Raw genomic sequence first — 5,394 nt, 5'->3', positions numbered from 1 at the left:
CAGAGTGCTGAGTTTTTTTCTTTAATGTCTCAACTTGATAGAATTGTCAAGTGTCTAACTTCACGCTTCTGCAAAGTGCAGTTCTGGGAAACAGCAGATGCACATGAACTGTAGCTGTCAGCTTGCTGGCAGTAGTTAAGTTTGTTCTTGGAATTTGAGGCTGATATCTCTGTTTCACGTCTGCCAAGTCATATGTCCTTGTCTGAGATTACTTTTCTTGTCTTTCCTGTAATAACAGCAATATGACAGAATTTTTCTTGGACAAATTCTGTGCTAATGGATACTTCTGACAGTTGTCACTCTTCACTGAAAAAAGCAAAAAAAACCCTCCAGTAACCAAGCCAACACACAAAAACTGCTTGCTTTATGCCCAGAAGCAGTTACAGTAAATGCCCTATAAATCAGCTAAGCAGTTCTATTCAGTACAAAGAGCAGGCTTCTTCCAAGTAGTGATGATGCTTCATACTTGGAAGAAAGAGCATGTATATTTGAATGCAAGAAAACGGTCAGGAAAAGCTTTAGCTGTTTTAATTCTGTAGTATTTATGTAGCATTTCAGAATGGTGAAATATAGCTGTAGTGCAGTGTTTAACTGTGTGTTGAGATTGAGCATTGATGTGACTGTAGGTAGTGGGAGGATAGCTTTACAACATAGGAAGAGACCCCTATACAGTTTTTGTCTCTGGCTTTTTCTCTCTGCTCTGGGCTTGGCTGTGTCTTCCTCTTGGCCTTTAGTCTCTCTGTTGTTGCCCACAGCTATCATTGCAACATGGGTTCAACATCCCCTTTGCTCGGTATTTACCATGTCTCTCAGGACACCCTCCTACGTGGCTTCCCCGAATTCCTTTTCTTTGGTACTACGAAGAAACATATTCCGGAACGCTTCAGGTCATTTTACACCGCCCTGTCTGTAAGGATACTGCTCTGGTTTTTTGGTGGGAAACTGCTGGGAGCTTTGTACTCAGCATCTCTTAGGATCAAGGTAAATATTTCTGTTTGATTTGTTTTATGGTAAAATAATGGTTCCTAACATCCAGCTGGATTCAGTTGTACAAATCCGGTAGCTTGTTTTGCCGTCATCCTTGTTCTGTTAAATAACTGCTTTTCCCAGAGATTTTTTTTTAATCACGGTTAATCTCCCCAGATGCTTGGCTGCATAACAACATCCTGTATTTCAGTGTACAATGCTACATAATGAACTTCTGAGAAAAAGATTTGTGGCTTTTTTAATCACAAACTTTCAGCATGGTAGAAATCTTTGGTGTTTTTGTTTTACGTGTTTGAAGTTGGTTTGCGATACAGATCTTGGTTAATTTTACAGTTTCTTATTCCCAAGTAAGAAATTTCTTTTTGAATTTGTTCAGCTCAGGATCTTGGTTTCTGTATTACTGGAAGTGCAGTAATCGAGGTGATACGAACCTAGAAGAATGTATGTACTGGATTGGGAGTATAATGGCTATTTTCTTAACGTGAAATCCTAACAGGCTCTGTCCTCTTTTCCAGTCAGCTGCTGTATCTTATTGGTGTTCTTGAATGTGGCAAAGAGATCTGGTGAAAAGAAAATGTTTCATTCCTATGCAGGCACTGCAGCTCTTCCTGCCAAACGACGAGCAAAGGCTTAGGCTCTGTAGCTGCCACCAGGCCAGCTGCGCACTCGCTCTGTTTATTTTGTGTTCTGGAGCAAGTGTTACAAATGTCTCTTTCTACAGTTGGTCCTTGTTTTGTTCCAAACGTGCTGAGTCAGGATAATTGAGGCAGTCCTGTCTGTCTTCTCAAAAGGAATCACTCTCCTGTAAAGTTAACTTTTGGCAGGAGTGCAGTACAGTAAAGAGGAAGAGAAGGGAAACCATGCAGTATCACCAGCACCTCAAGTTGCTACAGCGATATCTTCCTTCTAGGCCACAAGGCCAGTGCTTTGCTTTGGTGTTGAAGTGGAACAAGTCTTGACAATGTGTTCACAAAGGCATCAATGGATGAGCTGATTTGTTCTTGTGTAGAAAGAAGCCATGTGATGCAGTGATTGGTTAGCATGGTAAGGAGGACTTATCGGTGAATTAGTAAACAGGATATGGAATAAATAAATTCAGGTTGTGACTTCAGTCACAAAAAGAGTTTTGAGTGACCTCAGAAGGTAAAGCAGCATTTCGAGCTGCAAATGACAGGAGGCTGCCTAAATAGGCAGTCTTTGTCTCCTTTATATCCTTCAGGGAACAGCCCTCCCTCAGATGGCCGTGCCTGATTCTTCCTTTAGGGACAATGTTGTGAATGGAAGCATTAAATACTTGTCAAACAAGGTAGTCTGCTTTCATTAGTATTGTCTCCTTTTACTTCTTGATGGAAGTGGGTGCCATATAAGAAATGTCCTATTTCTCCTCTTTGTTGTAATCTGGCTTATAGTTGTTTTCACCAAGTGTTGCTGGCTCAGCATGGCGTTATGCCTGGTTTCAGCTGATGTACTGAAAGAAGTTTCTTTCTTCTGTTCTTTTTTTCTATGGCTGCTACAATTACTGAGATATGTTAAAGATAATTTATCTATGTGGGAGCTGTACATCATTTGTGTATGTCAAGTCAAGTATCTCAGACAACTGTGGGCTGCAATTTCTTTCTTTATTGCTTGACCAAAAAAAAAGAAAAGACAAATCAGGAGTCAGCATGAATACAGCTTGAGAACCCTGTTTACTTCTTCATCAAAAGGATCAAGAATCTGTACATACATACAGTTGTTAGTAATATTTAGGCAATATATGTTTAGGCTTATGCCATCACAAGATCTTTCTAGACCACTAGCTTCAAATGTGTCCGTAAGCACCCAAAATAGAGAGTAGGCTAGAGAGACTGCAGGAATCTATGTCAGAGGACTGTGGATCTCTATCAATGGTACTTTCAACAATGAGAAAGAAGACAGTTCCTGAAGAGCCACAATTGAAAGCTGGAACTGTTCTTTTCTGCACTCTGAATAAGTACTTGTTAAAATCTCTGTCTTCATGTAGTAGAGCAGCTCCTGACTGGCTCACACAGTCACGCTGAATAGGAGATATTTTTTGGTTTAAGCTAAAGGTAGAATTAGAAAACCACAGAAATCAAGTCTAGTCACAAAAGCTCACAAGCCCTGAGATAACAAACAAATAACAAATCCCTTATCATGCTAAAACACATCATTATGCTAAATGAGAGAAAGGTGCATTTTCAGGAATGGCCTTCCTGAATCAAATAATCTTCCCTGCTGCACAATCAGGACAGAGCATCCATTCTAGCTCTTTCTTGGATGTGGAAGAAGAGATCAAGATGAACAGGGCCAAAGAGAAGAGGCTTCCTCTATTTTTTTTTTAAGGCATAAAGAATTTTATCTATTCTCAGGACATGCATCTGGAAAGACAAAACTTATTCAAAGATCTGAATATACAACCTATCCAAATCAACACAATATAGGGGCTGACTCATTAGCATCAAACTGTCATAGGCAGAAAGCTCCTCACATGTCAAATTTAAGATGCTTGGGCCATGCTAGTTAAAAAGAGTCTGATGAGACTAGAGGAAAATCTCAAATTCTTGTAATGTTTTCATACTTAATTTCTTTTCAAGAATGGAATGACTACTATACAAGTGTTACCATGTGTGACTGCCTGCAAGGGGAGAAAGATGAAGCAGCAGACTGAGAAAAGTGCCCTCCTTTTGCAGCCCCCCACCCCTGAAAAGGTTCTGGGGAAGGACTAGTGACAGACTGCTTTGAGAGGCCTGTGTGGGTGGACTCACTGCCTTTTCCTGCTGGAACTGCCAACAATTATGCCAAATACAACAGTGGTTTTGCAATAGGGATAAATGTCTTCCAGACTGAAATGAAGAAGTCTTGTAACATAGGCAACTAAGCAGTAAAGAGTAATGCTAAATAAGTGTGATGGTCACAGTGCACACATACATAGGCATAATGCACATGCATAACAGTGTGTGACAGAAAGTGCTATTAGACAAAACAATTTACCTTCACTAATTAGGTTTTGTCATCATCTTCCTGATGGCTAAGAACAGAATATAGTTTTGCCATGTGAAATACACTGATGTGCTCAGTTACCACAGCAACAGAATGCAACACTTGCTGAAGAAAAAAAGGGAAAGTACAGTTCAGAATAGTGCAAGATACACCCTACTTTCTTATATTGTTAGATAAAAGTGGCACTTCAGAGAACTTCTCTCTCAGGATTTAACTGAAGAAAATGAGTTAATTTTTCATACTTAAGAAAAAAAGAAGGCTAAAATTTCTGATAATATTTTCCTGCTCATCAATCTATGACATCGACAATCATAATTGCCAATCTACTGCTTCCAAAACAGCAGGGAATGACAGAATCCACTTTGTTATAGAGTAGCTGCCGCAGCAAAGCCACGGTTGCATTTTGTTAGAAACACAATACAGGGCCTTGGAAAACATGTCTTTGGAGGCCAAGGCTTCAGGTCTTCCAGATACAGCTGTGCCAGGCAAAAATGGAAGCATCTTTAGGTGCTCACCTTTAGCCATTAGCTGAATGTGTACTGTGCCTACAGCACTGCTGGCAGAACACACTGCTCAAGTCTGAAGTAGATCAGCAAGCAAAGTTACAGCAGTTAGCTCCTACCTTTCAACCCAAGAGTGAATAGCAGAGTGACTGTTACAAATTACCAGTCTCTCAGACAGTCCCTTCTGTTAGCAAAGATGTGATAATCTCTGAAAAAGCACAGTAACACGCAGCGACAGCACTGCTGGAGCTGTTCAGTAGTTGCGTGTTATGTAAGGCTGTCAAGATGCAGCTTAAAAGAGCAGCCACACCAAATAAAAATATTACTGCCACACAACCACTTGCCACTAGCTCGGCCTCCCTCAGATCAGCTACCACGAGATTTGAACATTCCCCTCAACTTTGTTCTACACAACGTGCAGAGAAGACACACAAAAACCACATACATGCTTTTAGCTGCTGCAGACACAAAAGGTCCGGCATGACAGAGGTGTGTGGCCAACATCCTTTCTGAAACTATTTCTAGTTGCTGCCACATAGGTGACTGCATGCTCTTGTATTTGTTCATCAAGTGCAGTGTCTGTTGCCAGGCAAATAAATGAACACACAAAAACCCCAACCCAACCAGCTAACCAAAAAATCCCCATACAAAACCAAGCAACGCCTTTTTGGAGGTTCACTGAGCTTATTGACTGCAGTGAGTTCCAAAGAGGCTCTCTGGTACAAGCAGCAAGTTCCAGTGGCACCCACATTAAGGAAACAAGTTTTCCAAAAGATATGTTTCATGACTCAAGCTCTCTCCTTGCAGCTGAAACATCTATAAGCTGAAACATCTATAAGTACCAGTGGGCAATAACTTTGGAATAGGTGCTGTTAGCACCCTGACTCTAAAGAAACCTGTGTGG

This window comes from Chiroxiphia lanceolata, chromosome 1, assembly GCF_009829145.1.
Source record: "Chiroxiphia lanceolata isolate bChiLan1 chromosome 1, bChiLan1.pri, whole genome shotgun sequence".
In the NCBI taxonomy this organism is placed as follows: Eukaryota; Metazoa; Chordata; class Aves; order Passeriformes; family Pipridae; genus Chiroxiphia; species Chiroxiphia lanceolata.
This window is presented reverse-complemented; position numbering follows the sequence as displayed.